This window comes from Dendropsophus ebraccatus, unplaced genomic scaffold (genome assembly GCF_027789765.1).
Source record: "Dendropsophus ebraccatus isolate aDenEbr1 unplaced genomic scaffold, aDenEbr1.pat pat_scaffold_572_ctg1, whole genome shotgun sequence".
In the NCBI taxonomy this organism is placed as follows: domain Eukaryota; kingdom Metazoa; phylum Chordata; class Amphibia; order Anura; family Hylidae; genus Dendropsophus; species Dendropsophus ebraccatus.
In genome coordinates, this window is record NW_027210171.1 from 13747 (window position 1) to 36150 (window position 22404).

General features: G+C 46.0%; 1 pseudogene; it reads right to left on the minus strand.

Annotated features, from left to right (window-relative positions):
* Window positions 1-1016: 1016 nt before the first annotated feature.
* The window catches only part of LOC138777492 (zinc finger protein 208-like), an 81709-nt pseudogene continuing 60321 nt past the window's right edge, over window positions 1017-22404 (minus strand).

Genomic DNA, 22404 nt, shown 5'->3' on the forward strand with positions numbered 1-22404 from the left:
ATTTCAAATTTTAATCCAGCTGTGGCATCTACCCTCCATGTCCGTTCACTGCAGATCATATCAGGAAGCCCATTCAGCTCAATAGTCGTAGTATAATAATTTTACTTAATATTTAAAAAAAAAAAAGGATGTGTGAAAATTCATTGGGAGCGTTATTTAAAAAAAAAAGTGATTCCCGCTACAGATCCTGTCTGTGCTAGTCGCTCCTCAACAAGTGCTTCTGCTGCCATCTACTGTGTCTGTGCTAAGTCCTTCTGGGTCGAAGAGAGTCCATGTGCTAGCGCTGTCTACTGCTTTTCTGGGAGAAAGCGCCATTTTACAACGCTGATCCACCGGCGTCCAATGATGTCATAGAGAAGAGGTGAGTATACACAGCTGATCCACCAACGGCCATTGCTGTCCCTAGAAGAAAACTTAATTTAATGCGGCTGGCCCACCGATGTCCACTGCTGTCCTTGGGAGATAGTGTCACTTTACGCTTCTCAATTACCAATATCCACTGCTTTCCTGGGAGAAAATTGATGTTACGCCGCTGATCCGCAGATGTCTACTGCTGTCTATGGCAGAAATTGAAAATTTTACTTTTTTAAATTGTGATTTTTCCAACTTTTGACACTTGCATGAACATGCATTACCACATTGGTCCTTCTGTAATAAACCCAGTACTGCAGCTGCTATAGGTTTGGCTGTTCGGCTTGAGTAAAAACATTTCCCACACTATGAATATTAAAATGGCTTCTCTTCTGTGTGAATTCTTCGATGTTAAACAAGATTTGATTTTTCAGTAAAACATTTGCCACGATCTGAACGTAAAAATGGCTTGTCATCTGTGTGACTTTGATGTTTTAAATATATTATCAGATTTTTTTTAAAAATACATGATTTCTTAGAAAAACAAGCCCCTCTTTCTGAACATGGACTGGCTACTTTCTTTTGTGAAATTTGATTTACAAGTAAAACATTTCTCACATTTTGAACATGAAAATGGCTTCTCTTCCGTGTGAATTATTTGATGTTTAAAAGAGATTTGATTTTTCAGTAAAACATTTTCCACAATCTAAACATGAAAATGGCTTCTCTTTTGTGTGAATTCTTTGGTGTTTAACAGATTTGATTTCAGAGTAAAACATTTTCCACATTCTGAACATGAAAATGGCTGATCTCCTGTATGAAATCTTTGATGCTCACAAGATTTGATTTTACAGTAAAACATTTTCCACATTCTGAATATGAAAAAGGCTTCTCCATTGTGTGAAATCTTTGATGGTGAAGATTTTATAGTAAAACAGTTCCCACATTCCGAACATGAAAATGGCTTCTCCCCTGTGTGAGTTTTCTGATGATGAACAAGAGATGATTTGAGTAAAAATTCTTCCACAGTCTGAACATGAAAATGCCCTCTCCCCTATAAGATATTTTTTGTGAGTAAAACATTTTTCACGTTGTAAATATGAAAACTGAGGCTTTCCTATATTTTCTCTTTGATGCTCATTGTCTTTTCTGTAAATGTCAGCTTGCTGTGATGAGCTCCACGACGCCACCATAGAACAATGCCAACATTTACCTTAGTGAGGGACCACAGCTTGAAGAACATTTGGACATCCAGGGTATGGAACTTTTCTACCAGATCATTTTTTGGATTTTCACAAAAAGATGGAAGAACGATGTCTTGTGATCGGTGGTAATCTGAAACCACCTTAGGTAGGAAGTTAGGTTAGATCTGTATTCAGGATTATCCTATCTTGGATAACACAGTAGGGACAGGCTATGGTTAGAGCCTGGAGCTCACGTATCCGCCTTACTGAGGAGATGGCAACTAAGAAAGCAGTCTTAAAGGAGCGTAGTCTCAAAGGAGATCTAGAAATACGTTCCAAGACTACATTTAAATGCGGATAAATATTTTATAGGGTAGGATTAATTTTTGATGCCTTTTTATAAATCTCTTGATCCAACGATGGTCGGCTAGGTTGGTATCATGCATAGCGGATAGAGCAGAAGTTTGAATTTTAAGGATAGCAGGTTTAAGACCTTTAACTAAACCTGCCTGCAAGAAGTCCAGAATTTGAGGCATGTTGGGTGGTGATGGCATCTGAGGTGGAGAATCACACCAGGCACAAAAAAAAAACCTTTCCACAACTTCAAATATATCTTTGCTGTGACTGGTTTCCTGCTTTTTATCAGCGTGGAAATCACCACATCTGAAAGTCCGCTATTCTTAAGGATGGACTTTTGAGGACCCAGGCAGAAAGAAGATGAGCTGGGTTTGGATGGTATACCGAACCCTGATGAAGGTCCTGTAGAAGAGGGAGATGTAGCGGATGGTCTATTCGCTAACTTTGAAGAAGACCAAACCAACTCCTCTTGGGCCAATAAGGGACAATTAGTATTACAGTGGTCCTTTCTGTTAGGATCTCCTGTAGGACCTTTGGCTGGGTGAAAGGACCAAGGTTGGTCCTAGAGCTACGGATTAGTGAAAAAAAAGATGTCCACTTTCCGGTGTTCCTGGTAGTGAACGGGTCTATCTCAGGGACTCCAAGTGAGAGGTGGCCTGATTAAAAATGGCGTTCTTCAGAGACCACTTGCCTGTATCTATGATGTTCCTGCTGAGGAAGTCCGCTTGAATATTCATTGTTCCCCTGAGGTGGGTAACAGACAGAGATCTGATGTTTTCTTCTGCCCAGATGAAAATCTTATCCGATAGGGACTGCAATGCGTCACCTTTGGAGCTGCCCTGTCGCCTTAGATGGGATACAGCTGACATGTTGTCCGATAACACGTGAACGTGTGCATTCTTTAATGTATGCTTGGCATGAAGAAATAACATCTGCATGGTCTTTAGCTCTTGGTAGTTGGAAAGACATGTTTGTCATGTGGGAGGCCATGTTCCCTGAAATATTTGAGATCCCATCTGGGCTCTCCACCCTAATTTGCTGGCATCTGTGTACACTATATTTTGTGGTGTAGATTGCAGAAACTACTTTGATTAAGTTGTTGGTCTGAAGCCACTACTTTCGAGATATTCTCACCAAGGGTGTTAGAGTGTGTTTACGCCCCAAGTCGTTTTTGGAGGCATCTGGAATGCTCTTGGCTCCAGGACACCGCTGGTATGCAGGAAGTATGCAGGAAGATCCAAGGATCGATATCGCCTCCCGTATCTTGCGCTTCTTTTTCCTGATTCTAAGAACTAGTTTCCCTTTTTGTCTGCTGAGCGAAAACACATCTGTAATTTTGAGTCCACCAATATTCACAGGAATACTTTTTGTTGAGACGGGGTTAAATCAGATTTTTTTTTTTAGATTGATTATTGAGTCTACTGATCCCAGTAGTGACTGAACCGTCTGGAGATCCTCCTGTAGTTTCTGGGTATATTCTGCAATCAGAAGAAGCTGCAACACGTGGTGACACCAAGACAATGTCTGAGGGCCCAGCATTGGCAACACTTCATAAAGGGACATAAGGGGGGGGGGGTGCATTCACCATGGATTTTAAAATTTGAATATAGCTGTGACAAAATGATCCATCTACCCTCCATGTCTGTTCAGTGCAGATGGTAGGAGGAGAGGGGGCAACCTTGTGTCATTCCTGTGAAGATGTCGAAGGGCAAAGTATTATGGTGCGTTTACACAGAGATTTATCTGCAAGGTTTTGGAAGCCAAAGCCAAGAATAGATTTGAAAAGAGGAGAAATCTCAGTCTTTCCTTTATGGCCTTTTCTCTATTTATAGTCTATTCATGCCTTTGGCTTCAAAAATCTGTCTCTCTTTGTGTGTAAACGCACCGTGAAGTCTGTTGATCTGGAGTTGCCGTCAGTTTCTGTATAAGTTATAATATATTGGGAGAATATAGGGCCAAACCGTCTACGCTGAATAGTGGTGGGAATACAGGGCCATGAGGTCTTGTCAGAGGCCTTTCCTGCATCTAAACTAAGTATAATGGTCAAAGGTCATGAGGGGTTGTGAATTCGATCACTTATGAATTCTTAACCCTAGTAACAAGCACTCGTCATTACCGAGCCATGTCTGTGAGCGCCGGGACTATCTGTGTTTTGTCTCTTTTTTTTTTTAACAGAGAAAAGACCAAATATCGTCACGAAGGGAAAAAGGAGCTCACCAAATGTATAACGCTGATTTAAAGATGGAATAAAAAATAAATAAATAAAGTGAGTATATTACATAGCTGCTAGTGATCACAACCCCTGTTTTTTTTTTTTTTTAATTTTCACAACAGGTACCGCCGGGACTGTGATGTATATTAAAATTTAGGCAGAATGATAATATAGCTGGAAAACTGACAGGACACAGAGCTTATAATATTCCACACAGAATAGTTACAGCCGGTGACTGAGGAGAATGTGTGACTGTTCTCTGCATTTAGTGGTCACTACTCACCTGGGCGGTTACCTGTAGTGATGTCCTCCTTATACTGCTCATCACTGCTGTCATCTGTCTCTTCTTCTTTTACCCTTATGTCTATGGCATTCATAGAGTTTAGATGTTTCCCCATAGGAATGTCTCCCTTATACTGCTCATCACTGCTGTCATCTGTGTCTTCTTCTTCTTTTACTACTATGTCCATAGCCATTTTATGATTCAGATGCTCCCCGATAGTAATTTCCTCCTTGTACTGCTCATTACCGCTCACATCTGTCTCTGGAGCATTAATATTGTTCACATCTTCTCCCTGATTCATAAGATGTGAGAGAAATATTGTAGAAGTCATCAGACAGTCGGAGAAGTCAGGTGGGATGTACAGATCATAGGGAACATCTCCATCTACCTGATCCTGTGGGAGAAGAGGACGGGGACATCTCTCTGGTGCTGTTCTCTTACTGGATCTGACTGGAGGGAACACATACAGAGACTGAATTCATTCTTTCCATCCAGATAATACAGAGAGGAGGTGTGTATATAGTCCTGTCTATTACCTGCTGATGGGAGGGGCTGCTGATCCTCCAGCATCACATCCTTGTACTGATCCTTGTGTCCTTCTACATACTCCCACTCCTCCATGGAGAAATAGACCGCCACGTCCTGACACCTTATAGGAACCTGACACACACAATGATCACACAGTCATCCCCCCCACCCCTCCAGTGGTGTTACTGTATAATGTCCCAGCATTCCCAGCAGCCACAGTCTCACCTCTCCACTCAGCAGCTCCACCATCTTGTTGGTGACTTCTAGGATCTTCTCTTCCTCCATGTCCTCATGTATCAGGGGCCCCGGGATTGGGCTCAGGGTTCTTCCCCATCCTTCACACCTAGGGGCCCCACAGCGCCCACTAGAGGACTTCTTCACTACTGTGTAATCCTGCGTATGGAGAGACACATTACTATCACTCCATCCATTCCCAGAATCCCTCACCTCTCCAGTCCTATCCATCTGTTATTCCATAGATAAGAATGATGTCATGATGACATCACTCCCAGAATCCCTCACCTCTCCAGTCCTATCCATCTGTTATTCCATAGATAAGAATGATGTCATGATGACATCACTCCCAGAATCCCTCACCTCTCCAGTCCTATCCATCTGTTATTCCATAGATAAGAATGATGTCATGATGACATCACTCCCAGAATCCCTCACCTCCCCAGTAAGCAGGAAGAGTATGTGTAGGGTGAGGGTTATTATCCTCTCGGCCATCTTGTCTCTGTCTCTCTCCATGGTTGATGGGTTGGTCTCTTATATAGAAGATATCAGCAGAGGATCCTGTAGAGATGAATAGAAAGTAGAGGATACAATGTATAATAAAGAATGGGAGTAAAAAGTACAACAAACCCGGCACAGCGATAGAAAGAAAAACGTTATGAATGTACAAAGATGTTTGAGCTCTTGTGATGCGTCATAGAAAGAAAACTTTATCCTCACAACTCAGCACCGCAGGGACGGGGGGGGGGGGGGGGGGGGGGGGGGGGGGGTTGGGGGGGCCCTGGTGCAAGAGGTCAACCTGGCCGCCAACCCAACCTTCCTAAGGTCACTGTGTTCCTACTATTAAAGGACACCTGTCACCCCCCGTGCCGGGTGACAGGCTCCCGACCCCCTGTTAGATCCCCCTATACTTACGTGATCCCGCCGATTTCAGCGCCCGAAGCCCGGCGCGCGCGCTGACAGCAGAGTCAGATGCCCATAGAGAATGAATGGGGAGTCCGATGCTCCGTCATTCTCTATGGGCATCGGACTTATCTCTCAGCACGCGCGCCGGGCTTCAGGCACTGAAATCTCCGGGACCCGGCCGGCTCAGGAAGCGGGACCTGGCGGGATCACGTAAGTATAGGGGGATCTAACAGGGGTCGGGAGCCTGTCACCCCGGCACGGGGGTGACAGGTCCTCTTTAAAGGGGTTATCCAGTGTTAGAAAAACATGGCCACTTTCTTTCTTATAGAGACAGCACGACTCTTGTCTCCAGTTCCACTGTGGTTTGCTATTAAAGTGACTGTACCACCGGGTCCAGACAGAAGCACTGGAGGCGGTCGACCCACCCTTAGTGGAAAGAAACCCCCGCCCCTCTAGGATAGGGTTTCATTGATACTAATGGAGTCACGTCATGGAGTGGCTGGGGTTTTTACCAATAAGGGTGGGTCGGCCGCCTCCAGTGCTTCTGCCTGGGCCTGGTGATACAGTCACTTTTAGCCAAGTTTAAAAAACCGCACCCAGCCTGGAGACCAGAGTGATGCTGTCTCTGGAAGAAAGTGGCCATGGTTTGTTTGTTTTTTTTTTAATACATTTTATTAAGGCCCAAGAGCACCCTTATACATGACCATGAGGAGCTTATAAAATGTACTCGTGTAGCGGTCAGGCCCAGGTGCCTCAGAGTTTTTAAGAGACGCAATGGTTTCCTTAACGGTGGTAGAGAAGTTGAGTTGTTCTGGCGTTATACAGGGAGGTGTAACTTTATTGAGAATTGTATTGGGGTTTGGAGAGGGAGAAGTAGTGCTGATATAAAGGTCAGTATTGTACCTGCCCAGCCAGTCAATTATTTGCTTCGGGTAAAAAAATGTTTTATAATGGGTTGAAAGGGTTTGAGCCCCCTGCAGATTGGCCAAGAGGTTTCCTGTTTTATTACTAAATCAGCGATTGCGGCGTTTAAGTGTAAGTGACAGGAAGAGTTCCCTGTCACCTAACGCAGTGTGACTGTGGGGGTCCTGATCGTTGTAACGGACCGCCGGAGGTCTCTCACCTTCCTCTGTGCGGTCCGATCGGCGATCTGTGTAATGTAATAAATGAATGTAACAATCCCTCAAAGGGACTTAAAGTGTGTAAATAAAAAAAGTAAAAACCATTATTACACTACCCCAAAGCCCCTCCCCCAATAAAAGTTAAAATCACCCCCTTTCCCATTATATAAATAAAACATATAAAAATAAATAAACATATAATATACTGTAGCGTGCGTAATTGTCCGATCTATTAAAATATAACAATCGTCATCACTAACGGCGAACGGCATAAACCAATTACCAATTTTTTTTTTTTGTTACATTTTATTATATATATATATATATATATATATATATATATATATATACTAGAAAATGTACCCGGCGCTGCAAGTATAAAGTGTCAGTGTGCTAATTAGATTTGTTAATCAGTGGAATTAGTGTATACCTGTAGTGCATAGTTGGAGGGGTTCTGTATACCCACAATGTATAGTTTTTAGGGGTCTCGCATATCTGTAGTGCATAGTTGGGGGGGCTGTATACCTATAGTGTATAGTTGGGGGGGTCCTGTATACCTGTAGTGTGTAGTTGGGGGGGGCTGTATACCTGTAGTGTATAGTTGAGGGAGGTCCTGTATACCTGCAGTGTACAGTTGGTGAAGGTCCTGTATACCTGTACTGTATAGTTCGGGAGTCCTGTATACCTGTAGTATATAGTTGGTGCTGGATACCTGTAGTGTATAATTGGTGGAGGTCTTGTATTCCTGTAGTATATAGTTCGGGGGTCCTGTATACCTGTAGTGCATACTTTGAGGGTCCTGTATAACTGTAGTATAGAGTTGGTGGAGGTGCTGTATACCTGTAGTATAGAGTTGGTGTAGGTCCTGTATACCTGTAGTATAGAGTTGGTGTAGGTCCTGTATACCTGTAGTATAGAGTTGGTGTAGGTCCTGTATACCTGTAGTGTATAGTTTTGGGGTCCTGTATACCTGTAGTGTATAGTTTGGGGTCCTATATACCTGTAGTATATAGTTGTCAAAGATCCTGTATACCTGTAGTGTATAGTTTTGGGGTCCTGTATACCTGTAGTGTATAGTTTGGGATCCTGTATACCTGAAGTATATAGTTGGTGGAGGTCCTGTATACCTGAAGTATATAGTTGGTGGAGGTCCTGTATACCTTTAGTGTATAGTTTTGGGTCCTTTATACCTGTAGTGTAAAGTTCGGGGTCCTGTATACCTGTAGTATATAGTTGGTGGAGGTCCCATGCACTTTTAGTGTATAGTTTTGGGGTCCTGTATACCTGTAGTGTCCTGTATACTTGCAGGGTCGTATTTACCATTAGGCACCCTGGTGCGTAGGGTAGCACCTTGCAGAGGGGCAGTACCCTCCCGTTCAGACTTGCCAAAAAATCTTTGGTCAGGTCTTGTATAGCGGTGTTATCCAGTCACAGTATGGCGGTATTGGTCAGGTCTGGTATGGCAGTGTTATTCAGTCACAGTGTGTCGGTATTGGTCATGTCTGGTATGGCGGTGTTATCCAGTCACAGTATGGCGGTATTGGTAAGGTCTGGCAGTGTTATTCAGTCACAGTGTGTCGGTATTGGTCATGTCTGGTATGGCAGTGTTATCCAGTCACAGTATGGCGGTATTGGTCAGGTCTGGTGTGGCGGTGTTCTCCAGTCACAGTGTGGTGGTATTGGTCAGGTCTGGTATAGTGGTGTTATCCAGTCACAGCATGGCGGTATTGGTCAGGTGTGGTATGGCAGTGTTATCCAGTCACAGTATGGCGGTATTGGTCAGGTCTGGTATGACAGTGTTACCTAGCACAGTATTGCGGTATTGGTCAGGTCTGGTGTGGCAGTGTTATCCAGTCACAGTATGGCGGTATTGGTCAGGTCTGGTGTGGCAGTGTTATCCAGTCATAGTATGGTGGTATTGGTCAAGTGTGTTATGACAGTGTTATCCCGTCACAGTAAGGTGGTATTGGTCAGGTCTGGTATAGTGGTGTTATCCAGTCACAGTATGGCGGTATTGGGCAGGTCTGATATGATGGTGTTATCCAGTCACAGTATGGCGGTATTGGTCAGGTCTGGTGTGGCGGTGTTACCCAGTCACAGTTTGGTGGTATTGGTCAGGTCTGGTATGGCGGTGTTATCCAGTCACAGTATGGCGGTATTGGTCAGGTCTGGTGTGGCAGTGTCATTCAGTCACAGTATGGTGGTATTGGTCAGGTCTGGTATGACAGTGTTACCCAGTCACAGTATGGCGGTATTGATCAGGTCTGGTGTGGCAGTGTTACCTAGTCACAGTTTGCTATACCTGTAGTGCCCTGTATATACATGTACTGTATAGATGGAGTAGGGGGTCCTGTATACATGTACTGTATAGTTGGAGTAGGGGGTCCTGTATATACATGTACTGTATAGATGGAGTAGGGGGGCCCTGTATATACATGTACTGTATAGATGGAGTAGGTGGCCCTGTATATACATGTACTGTATAGATGGAGTAGGGGGTCCTGTATATACATGTACTGTATAGATGGAAAAGGGGGCCCTGTATATACATGTACTGTATGGATGGAGTAGGGGGTTCTGTATATACATGTACTGTATAGATGGAGTAGGGGGTCCTGTATATACATGTACAGTATAGATGGAGTATGGGGTCCTGTATATACATGTACTGTATAGATGGAGTAGGGGGCCCTGTATATACATGTACTGTATAGATGGAGTAGGGGGTCCTGTATATACATGTTCTGTATAGATGGAGTAGGGGGTCCTGTATATACATGTACTGTATAGATGGAGTAGGGGGTCCTGTATATACATGTACTGTATAGATGGAGTAGGGGGCCCTGTATATACATGTACTGTATAGATGGAGTAGGGGGTCCTGTGTATACATGTACTGTATGATGGAGTAGGGGATCTACCAGTTATTACTGTGGATGTTGTGAGGCAGCTTCCCTAGCAACCATTGCTCCCTGTGAAAATGAAAGCAGTAATCCTATTGGTTGCTAAGGCTCCAACTGCCGTGTCTGCTGCAGCTAATTATATCACCTGTGTGTGCAGTGAGGAGATTTTCCCATTCATCTCTATGGGGCGCCGCTCTTCCCCCTCCCCCTCCCCTCCTGTACATCTGGGGGGACGGGACCTTCGCAATAACCTTCCCGGGCACCCAATGTATCTGTGTGTCAAATTTGGGGTCAAACGGTTCAGGCGTTTGGAAGTCTATTTGGGACAGACAGACAGACTTTGATTTTTATTATATAGATATATGAAAAAAATAAAAAGTGATCAAAACGTCCGATCTTCACAAATATGGTATTAATAAAAACTAGAGCTCATGGCGGAAAAAATTACACCCCATACAGCCCCATAGGTGAAAAAATAAAACCGTTATAAGCGTCACAATAGGCCCATTTTATTAATAATTGCAAAAAAGGATTTCATAAAAATATATATATAACATTAGAGAATCTGTGTAACCTGCATATGGTTGTGTTCAGACTGACCTATAGAATAATAGTATCATGTCGCTGTTACCATATAGTGCATTACGTAGACACAGGAACCCCCCAAACGTTACCATATTGCATTCTTTTTTATGATTTCACCAATTTATATCTTCATAAATAATATATTTGGGATTCCATCATACATGTTATGGTAGAATGAAAGACGCCATTACAAAGTACAACTATTCCTGTAACAAATAAGCCCTTACATGGCCTTGTAGATAGAAAACTGAGAGTGCTGGAGCTCTTAGATGGGGAGGAGGGAAAAAGGAAACACTAAGATTGCGCGGTCCACTGGGTCATTTTGGGCCTGGTCCTCAAAGGGTTAAAGTGGTTATCCTATGTCCTCCACACTGCTCCCCCTTACTATCCCCCCATCCATAGTGCCCTCTCCCCTAAACACTTTAAAACTCTTACCTGGAAGGGTGGAGGCTAGAATGTAGTTGCCAGAGGTAGGTCTTGAGGACCTTTGATGATGTCATGCCCATGTGACCAGCCTCATGTGTGGGAGGAGCGCTTCCAGGACCTGCCATGATGTCACAGTCATGTGATCAGTCACATGGAGGAGGAGTCACATGATCAGGGGCTGCTGCTCAGTGTATGCAGGACTCTGCTGTGCTGGATGAGCTGAAGTGATGTGTGTGCAGCAGAGCTGTGTGTGTGATGTGCGTGGAGCAGAGCTGTGTATGTGTGTGTTATATATGCCTGCAGCAGAGCCCTGTGTGTAATGTACATGTAGCTGAGCTGTATGTGTGTAATGTACATGTAGCTGAGCTGTATATGTGTAATGTACATGTAGCTGAGCTGTATATATGTGTAATGTACATGTAGCTGAGCTGTATGTGTGTAATGTACATGTAGCTGAGCTGTATATGTGTAATGTACATGTAGCTGAGCTGTATGTATGTAATGTACATATAGCTGAGCTGTATGTGTGTAATGTACATGTAGCTGAGCTGTGTGTGTGTAATGTGCATGTAGCTGAGCTGTATATGTGTAATGTACATGTAGCTGAGCTGTATGTGTGTAATGTACATGTAGCTGAGCTGTATGTGTGTAATGTACATGTAGCTGAGCTGTATGTGTGTAATGTACATGTAGCTGAGCTGTATGTGTGTAATGTACATGTAGCTGAGCTGTATATGTGTACACAGTAGAGCTGTATATGTGTAATGTACATGTAGCTGAGCTGTATGTGTGTAATGTACATGTAGCTGAGCTGTATATGTGTAATGTACATGTAGCTGAGCTGTATGTGTACACAGTAGAGCTATATATTTGTAATGTACATGTAGCTGAGCTGTATATGTGTAATGTACATGTAGCTGAGCTGTATATGTGTAATGTACATGTAGCTGAGCTGTATATGTGTAATTTACATGTAGCTGAGCTGTATGTGTGTAATGTACATGTAGCTGAGCTGTATGTGTGTAATGTACATGTAGCTAAAACCGCATGCACCATAATTATGCTGAAATATAATTGCTGCTGGAAAGACACTCTACCTTGCCCATATTTATCGTGTTGGGACAAAAATTGCAGTAGGAACTTAGCGGGGAACAGTCCGCAGCAACAAATCCACAAATGAAAAAATGTTCCAGCAAAAAAAAAAGTCCTTAAAAAAAAATACTAACTTTATTATAGAAAAAAAACTTCCATAAAATATAGCATGTGAACAGGTACGTGTAAGCTAGACGCGTTTCAGCCTTTATCACTGCTAAATGAATAATGAACATACAACTGTGTGCAACAAAATGTGTGCAAGTTTGCGCACAAGACAAAAACATTTATAGGTACTAACAACAAGTCCCACAATATCCAGTCATTTATTAACTGTGATTCACACCATGCAGTTTATGCCATTCAGTGTTCCTCTTGTAACCTTATGTACATAGGATGCAGCGCCGGAAAATTAAAACCCGCATAGCAGAGCACCTACACTCACCGGCCACTTTATTAGGTAAACCTGTCCAACTGCACGTTACAACTTAATTTCTAATCAGCCAATCACATGGCGGCAACTCAGTGAATTTAGGCATGTAGACATGGTCAAGACAATCTCCTGCAGTTCAAACCGAGCATCAGTATGGGGAAGAAAGGGGATTTGAGGGCCTTTGAACGTGGCATGGTTGTTGGTGCCAGAAGGGCTGGTCTGAGTATTTCAGAAACTGCTGATCTACTGGGATTTTCACGCACAACCATCTCTAGGGTTTACAGAAAATGGTCCGAAAAAGAAAAAACATCCAGTGAGCGGCAGTTCTGTGGGCGGAAATGCCTTGTTGATGCCAGAGGAGAATGGGCAGACTGGTTCGAGCTGATAGAAAGGCAACAGTGACTCAAATAGCCAACCGTTACAACCAAGGTAGGCAGAAGAGCATCTCTGAATGCACAGTACCTCCAACTTTGAGGCAGATGGGCTACAGCAGCAGAAGACCACACCGGGGGCCACTCCTTTCAGCTAAGAACAGGAAACTGAGGCTACAATTTGCACAAGCTCATCGAAATTGGACAGTAGAAGATTGGAAAAACGTTGCCTGGTCTGATGAGTCTCGATTTCTGCTGCGACATTCGGATGGTAGGGTCAGAATTTGGCATCAACAACATGAAAGCATGGATCCATCCTGCCTTGTATCAACGGTTCAGGCTGGTGGTGGTGTCATGGTGTGGGGAATATTTTCTTGGCACTCTTTGGGCCCCTTGGTACCAATTGAGCATCGTTGCAACACCACAGCCTACCTGAGTATTATTGCTGACCATGTCCATCCCTTTATGACCACAATGTACCCAACATCTGATGGCTACTTTCAGCAGGATAATGCGCCATGTCATAAAGCTAGAATCATCTCAGACTGGTTTCTTGAACATGACAATGAGTTCACTGTACTCAAATGGCCTCCACAGTCACCAGATCTCAATCCAATAGAGCATCTTTGGGATGTGGTGGAACGGGAGATTCGCATCATGGATGTGCAGCCGACAAATCTGCCGCAACTGTGTGATGCCATCATGTCAATATGGACCAAAATCTCTGAGGAAGCTTCCAGCACCTTCTTGTATCTATGCCACCAAGAATTGAGGCAGTTCTGAAGGCAAAAGGGGGTCCAACCCGTTACTAGCATGGTGTACCTAATAAAGTGGCCGGTGAGTGTACGTGACATAAGAGCCAAGAATGTAAAATCATCTGGTGCAGCTAAGCACTTTATTGATCACCATGAAGGAGATGTAACATTTTTCACTTTTATGGGTTTAGAAAAAGTAACCAAAAATGTAAGAGGCGGTGACTGGAAGCAGAAGCTCCTCACTAGAGAAGCGTTCTGGATTCTTAAACTAAATACACGCTTTCCAGCAGGTTTAAACTTCAGATCTTCTTTATATCTATGAATAGTTTTTTAAAAACCTATGCTGATACTTTTAGTGCACCACTTTTTCATCCTTAGGACGTCAGTTCTCTCTTCATGTGAATTTTGCTCTACAATTGTAATTGCTAATGGTGCGTTTACACGTAACGATTATAGTGCGAATTTGCGCGATATTGATAGAATTCGAACGATAATCGTACGTGTAAACGCAGCGAACGATAAAACTACGAACGAGAAATCGTTCATTTTGATCTTTCAACATGTCATCAAACCGTTGTTCGTCGTTCGCAAAAAATTCGCAGATCGTTCCGTGTGAACAGTCGTTCGCCGATTTAACCAATGTGTGAGATAGGCTTAAGCGATCGCAAAACGATTTTCCGTACGCTATATCGTATCGTCTAAACGCTGATCGTTATGAAAAAAAAATCGTTACTCTGACATAGTTAATCGTACGATCGGGCCAATTATCATTTCGTGTAAACGCACCTTAATCAGCATTGTGCAGGTTGCTTGTCTTTTCCCCTTCCCCACTCCCAAGTCTGGTTCGAACCTTGCTTATTAATTAGTCATCTGATGTGTGAACCTGACTGGATACCATGTGGTGAGAGGGTGTTTCTTCTGTTGTTTTAGTTGTATGTCTATTATTCATTTAGCTGTGATAAAGGGAGGTTACAGCCGAAACGCGTCTAGCTTACATGTACCTGTTCACATGCTGTATTTTATGGAAGTTTTTCCTACAATAAAGTTAGTGTACATGTAGCGGAGCTGTATGTGTACACAGTAGAGCTGTATGTGTGTAATGTACATGTAGCTGAGCTGTATATGTGTAATGTACATGTAGCTGAGCTATATGTGTGTAATGTACATGTAGCTGAGCTGTATATATGTAATGTACATGTAGCTGAGCTGTACGTGTGTAATGTACATGTAGCTGAGCTGTACATGTGTAATGTACATGTAGCTGAGCTGTATATGAGTAATGTACACGTAGCTAAGCTGTATATGTGTAATGTACATGTAGCTGAGCTGTATATGTGTAATGTACACGTAGCTAAGCTGTATATGTGTAATGTACATGTAGATGAGCTGTATGTGTGTAATGTACATGTACAGTTATGGTTAAAAGTTTTGAGAATGATACAAATATAAATTTTTAAAAAGTCTACTGCTTCAGTTTTTTTGTTTTTTTTTAATTTAAAGTTTTATTTTATTTTCAATAAGAACAACAAACAAAGGACGTTGAGTCCCGTTTAAGACATAAACCACGTAGAAACACAATAACAAGGCAATATGCAAGCAGTATAAATCAAGGCGAATAGCCAAACAAGTATAGTTGGTACCTGACAGGGCCATAAAACCTGGCTACAAGGTGATAATTGCATGAATTTAGCAATAACTTAAAAAGAAAAACTTTGTCATGAGAAATTAGACATAGTGACACAAAAAGACAAGGACAAGAAGACACAGACACTGGGGGGGGGGGGAGGGGATGTTGTTAGCTGAATAACTTGCGTTTATAATGACATTCATTATGTTAAACATTTCGGCCGTGCCTACCAGTAGGGCGATGAGAATGGACCACGCGAGGGGAGGACAGCTCCCATGTTGAAAAGAGCAGGATTGTTCAAACAGCCACGGTTCTATAAGAATCGGTGGAACGAAAGAGCAACCACGGGCTCCAGGTGGCTGTGTACTTCTTTACAGCTGTTGGGGTGACCGCAATAAGATTCTCCATATCATGTATTTGGGCAATTTCAGCGAACCAATCATCTAATGTTGGGGGCTCCGTGGATCTCCACCGTTGGGGTAGCACTGTCTTCGCTGCCTGCAGGAGATGTCTAGCTAAGGACTTCTTGAAACGGGATTGGGCAGTGGGAAACATATATAACAGCACTGCTTTTGGGGTGTTGGGGATAAGGACACCTATGACATTGTGTATGGTGCGTAGGATAGTCGACCAGTATCCCCGTAGCCGCGGGCACGTATACCATACGTGCGACATGGTCCCCAACTCTGTCTCCCAGGCCGAGCAGAAAGACGGTAAGTGCCGAGAACCTGAGGACAGTAACTGTTGGTATACCACAGAGATGATGTGTGGAGGACAGGGAGGGGACACGTATAGATGTTCGAAATCTGTCAGTTCCTGGTGCAAAGTGTGCATACATTTAGTAGTGGAGTAAAAATGTTGCAATTGAGCATATTCAAACGAGTGCTTTACGGTAGGTGGGGTCGTATCCAGGATCGCTGACAGGGGTAATAGGGCGCCTTGTTTAAGTACCTGATGGAAACGGAGGACCTTGTCGGCTGGGAGCCCTAAGAAAGATGAGAAAAGTCCCGATGCAAACTGTGGGTTGTGTGTTATGGGGGTCAACGGTCCGTGTTTCCGGAGCAGGGGGTGGGATTTGCCTGCCAAGTGTAGGGAGGCTAACGTATGTCGAGTAACGTAGGACAAGGCGGTGTCATCTCGCAGGGAGGGTGACCAGGTCCAAGGGAGGGTGGAGAGGGGCCTGGGGCACTGTGCCTGCGCTGGTTGAACCCATAACTTAGAATTAGAATGATGGACCATGTCCAATATACGAGCATGTACACAGGCCAGGTAGTATAAGCGGCAATCTGGCAGACCAACCCCGCCCGCAGCCTTAGAGCGAGACAAGGTCTCTCGCCTAATCCTGGGACGACCCCTGGACCACACGAAAGAGGTGAAGCAGCGTTGCACTCGTTTCCAGAAGGAAATGGGGATGTGGATGGGGATGGTCTGCAGCAAATACAGAAGCCGAGGCATTAAAGTCATTTTCAAGATATTGATTCTCCCGAACCAAGAGAATTCTTTCTTGTTCCAGGTGTCAAGATCCTTGGTAAAGCGGGCCAGCAAGGGGAGGAAATTTACCTCAAACAGTTGGGAAAGAGTGGGGGGGATGCGGATACCCAGGTATGTGATGCCAGACGTAGGCCATGCAAATAAGAAGTTGGATTGAATGGTACTAACCAATGTGGGGTCCGGGGACACGTTCAGGGCTTCAGATTTGGAGAGATTGATTTTAAAGTTGGACCAGGTTCCAAACTGTTCCAACCGAGCCATCAGGGCGGGGAGGGCTACATGCGGATTAGTAACATAGACAAGAAGGTCATCCGCAAAGGCTGAGCATTTATACTCCCGGTTCCCGATGCGGATACCCGTGATATCTGGGTTGGAACGAATCGAGGCTAATAAATTCTCCATGATTAAGGCGTACAGGAGGGGGGATAAAGGGCATCCTTGCCTGGTGCCATTAAAAATGGAGAAGGGGGCTGAGAACATCCCATTCACCTTCAATTGAGCCAAGGGGTTCTGGTATAAAACCAGTATTTTAGTAAGGAAAGGGGGCCGATTCCAACCTGTTAAAGGGTTTGTGTCAGGGAGGGCCACGAAATCCTATCGAAAGCCTTTTCGGCATCTAGGGAAAGGATCATTAGAGGAATGTGGCGCGTTCGCGCATAGTGGATAATATCCAGAGTTTTGAGGGTGTTATCGCGGGCCTCCCGCCCTGGCACAAAGCCCACTTGGTCAAGATGGATGAGGGAGGGTAAGTGGGCATTTAACCTATTGGCCAGTAGCTTAGAATAAATTTTTAAGTCCACGTTCAGCAGGGAAATTGGGCGATAGCTGCCACAGAGCTGGGGGTCCTTGCCCGGTTTTGGGATAAGAGTGATATGTGCGGTGGTAGCATGGGGCGGGAAAGGGACAGAATCCGAGATAGAGTTAAAGGCCAGGAGCAGCATAGGGGAGAGGAATTCCAAGAGGGCTTTATAGAACTGAGCAGTCAGGCCATCCGGTCCTGGGCTCTTCCCTCCGGGTAACTGTGAAATCACATAGGCGAGTTCATGCGCAGCAAACGGTTCCTCCAAGTCTCCCATGACCTCAGCGGGGAGATGCGTTGTGAGGGGTGGAGGAGAGAAGGGCCCAGGAGTCGTGACCCGAGTGGTCGGAAGGCGATATAGGGAGGAATAATATGCGTGGAAGGTGGATGCTATTTCCGAACTATGATGCGTGAGTTGGTGTGCGGAATTCCTGATGCAACCGATGTGCATTTGTGCCATCCGATTCTTCAAGGCTCTGGCCAACATGCGCCCACACTTATTGCCGTATTCATAAAATTTACTACGGCAAGTTTGGAGAAGTTGACCCCAGGACGCTTCAAGGAGGCGCTTAACCTCCGAGCGGGCAACTTGCAAGTCCCGTAATATAGGTAGGGACAGGGCACGCTTATGGGCCAGCTCCAGGGAAGAAACCTTGGCAAGTGCCTTTTGCAGGGAGATGGCCTTCGCTTTTTTAAGCCTGGAGCCGTGCTTTATAAGCACTCCCCGGAGCACACATTTAAGCGCCTCCCATTGAATAAATGCGTTATAGTTTGCTTCAGATCAGCTAAACATACTGTATCCAGAAGCAAAGACTCATTTAAACGCCAGGACCCCGCAGTCTTCGATAGGAACGGTAGGGTAAGGGAGCAAAAGACAGGGGCGTGATACGACCATAGTATGTTGCCTATGGAGGCAGTCGCCAACCACGGCAATGCACTATGTTGGATGAGGATATGGTCAATACGGCTGTATGTCCCATGTGAATTAGAAAAAGAGGTATAATCTCGGTTCGCAGAATGCATCAAGCGCCAGGCATCATAAAGTTGTAGTTGGAGCAGGGCTTTTTTGACTTTTTTAATCGCTGGGTACGAAAAATTAGAGCGGCCTTTGGAATTGTCCAAGGACGGGTCTAATGTGAGATTAAGGTCTCCGCAGAAGAGCACGGTCCCCCTGACTAAGGGGAGGGATAGATCAATTAGGTTCATGAGGAAAGCAATTTGGTCTTGGTTCGGGGCATAAGTGTTAATTATGGTAAAGATATGGCCACTAATGGAGAGGGTAAGTATTAGGTATCGTGCCGCTGGGTCCGTCGTGCAGGATAGTATTTGACATGGCAGGGACTTGTGTATAGCTAGGGCCACACCCTTGGTTCTAGAATCAGGGTTATTGGCGAAGAACCATTGTGTACAGTGTCTGTCGCGGATCGTGGGTGCATGGCCTGTTTTAAAGTGCGTCTCCTGTAAGCAGAGTATATGTACCTTCCGGCGGTGGAAATGGTGGAGAACCTGCGATCTTTTCCGGGGCGTGTTCAATCCCCTCGCGTTGTAGGTTGCTACATGTAAATCCGCCATTCAGGAAAGATGTAGGTAGGCACCGCCGAAGACCTCCAGGGAATGTCCGGGACTGGGATATGAAATGAGACAGAGAAAATCAGGGTGGGGGAGACACAGACAAACAGGGGAGCACACAAAGACAACAACAGCAGTAAAGGCAAAACTGCAGCGTATACTCTAAGAACCTCAAACTGAGTACTACCAGGCCCGGAAATGTCCAGGCTGGGTTTCCCATCTATTGGGGGGAAGAGACAGCTAAGCATGTAAAGGCATAGACCTAAGGCTCCCTCCCAGACCCAGATGATGAAATGCAAACAAATTACAGGCATAACTCGGCTGAAAATCATAGAAACTGATTAAACAATAACGGGGGTAGCTACAGGGCTAGAGACGAGATGCTGTCCATGGCTCAGGGAAGGCGGGCTCGGGAGCCAGCGTGGGCTGGGGAGTGCGAGGGAGAAGCCGGGGCAGGTCGGGGGCCATCTCGCCTGGAGGATCGGGGCCCCACGGGCGTCGAGTTGGGAGATCGGGGCGAGAAAGGCCTTTTGGTGCTCCTGGAGGAGGTCAGTAGCGAGGGCCAATCAGGTATGGAGATGTTGGTGATGTTTAAATCTCGTCGAAATCCCGGGATGTCTTCTGGCGCGCGCAGGGTGAGGGACCGACCATTCAAGCGCACAATGAGGGCGAAGGGGAATCCCCAGCGGAAGGGGATATTACGGTCACGTAGGATGTCCAACACCGGGCGGAGAGTGGCCCTTTGGGCCAAGGTATGTCGGGAGAGGTCCTGTAGGATAAGCAGATGCACTCCTCTGTAGGTGACATTGCGTCGGCGCCGGGCTCTTTAGTAGAGTAAAAGTGGACGCGGCAGATGACATCCCTGGGTCTCTGGTTGTCTCGGCTAGGGGGCTGTAGTGCCCTATGCGCTCTGTCTATCTCGATGTGCGTATTAGGTGGCTGCTCCAGGAGGTCATTAAAGATGGTGGACAGCACCGCAAGTAGATCAGAGGAAGGCACAGATTCTGGGAGGCCGCGGATCCTGAGATTATTGCGCCTGTTGCGGTTTTCAATATCGTCTATGTGTTGTTGCAGGACAAACAGCTGATCAGAATGTGATTGCACATCGTGTTGAAGGGCTAGCAGAGTTGTGGAGGTAGTCTCCTGCGCAGTTTCCAATACATCTACTTTAGATGAGACCGTTGTGAGTTCAGCATGAAATTGCGCAAATTCATGTTTACATTCATCTAGTAGTTGCTTGGCCAGAGTGGAAATGTCGGTTTTAGTAGGAAGGGACTGGGTAAGAGCCCTGAGATCCGCCAGGGACACCGGCCTATTGTCATCCAGTACTGAGGGGCGGCTGGCAGTCAGTGGAAATGGCAAGTCAGGGACCCCAGAGGTAGCAGATTGGGAGCATACCCTGAAAATAGGGGGGTGCCCTCCAGGGAAGAAGGTACGTCCGGCAGCCTCCTAGGTGACAATATTCGGCCGTGAGGTGAGACAGCAGTGGCCGGTGCGTGGATGAGGGCAACCGTGTGGGTTACAGCCGCCGTGGTATGCGGGGGTGAGCTTCCCCAAGAGGATCCTGTGGACCAGTGGGACGAGGAGGCCGGAGAGAGCCCCCCTTGAGCAGGTTGGGGTAAGGGCAGGGGGTCCCCCAGCTGGGTTTGAGCAGGCATTGGGGGTGCGAACCATGGGTTGTGCTCCGCGCCGCCGTCCCATGGTGCTGTCTGGGGGTTGAGGCCTGGTGTGGCAGTAGGCGGCAAGGCCGCAGTAGTAGGCCCGATGGGGGGGGTCGGCCTGGGAGCGGCGCGGCGGTAGTGCCACGGATAGGGGGGCACAGTGCGGGGTCTCCGATGAGGGAGGGGGTACCTGCCGGACACTCTGGTCAGTGTCCTCCCGCTGCCACCGCTCCTCCGGCTCACTCTGGGTCTGCTGCGCGCCGCTCGGCCTAGGATCAAGATGGGCGCCGAAGGTCCCGTCGGGCCGCGTGTGCAGCTGCGAGGAGGTCGGGGTAGTCGTCTCTGGTTGCTGCAGGGAGGTGTCGGTGCCGGCGGAGGACCTCGGTAGGTGTCGGTGCTCAATTGCGGCCACAGATGATCTTGTGCGGGCTGCTGTAGGGTGGCCAGGTGCCTCGTCAGCATGGCGGCGGCCATTTTCTGTGTCCTGCAGCTCCGTGCCTGATGCGGGTGCTGGTGTCTCCGGGCAGGCGAAATATGCCCCGATGTCCCCCTGTGGGGGTGTAGAGAGGGTTAAGGAATGTCCCCTGTTTTTTTTAGCGGTCTTCCCCATGTTGAAGAGGGCCGATGCCAGCAGATTGTAGTCTGGGTCTGGAGGAGCTCAGGCTGAAGCGTCCTCACACGGCCATAGTTGGTCACGCCCCCCTCGCTTCAGTTTTTAAAATGGCAATTTGCATACGTCACATACACACTAGCACGTGACGTAGATGCCACTGCAAGGGGTTAATCTATTTTCACTCACTCAATCTTGCACTCACCTACCGCTTCAGGTGGCAAATTGAGCATAAATCCCACCCCAACACAGTCCAAGCACCTCAAACACACACGCTGCCACCACCTTTCAAATTATAATTGAAAAAAATAATTGAAGCACATTACAAAGTTCTATAACTCTGTAATGTGCTTCAATCACCTGTCTGCCTCCCTTCCCTGTCTTTTCCCCCTTCCACCCCCCACCAGGAAGTGTCCTAACTCACACAGACCTAATTACTGTCGTCACAGTCACCAAGCTCTTCTCTCAGCTCCTTCTCCTGTTACACTAGCCTTCCCCTCCCCGCCTTTTCAGGTGACTCAGCTTGCTCAGCTCCCATTGGCTGAACAACTGCAAGCCATCACTTGGACTGGGGAGGGGGGGCTGCTGTAACAGGACCTAGACCAGCCATCCTGCTGATGACTCATTCTCACAAGAAGGAGCTGCCTGGTGATGGTGACGGCAGTCATTAGGTCTGTGTGAGTTAGGACACTTCCTGGTGGGGGGTGAAGGGGGGAAAAGACAGGGAAGGGAGGCAGATAGGTGATTGAAGCACATTACAGAGTTATATAACTTTGTAATGTGCTTCAATTACTGGGAAAAAGTTTTTCATAGCACTTGTCCTTTAAGTGTGAAAGGACACTGTCAACCCACAACACCACTCACTGGCACTCACAGGGTTAAAACACTACATCCAAAGGCTATGGA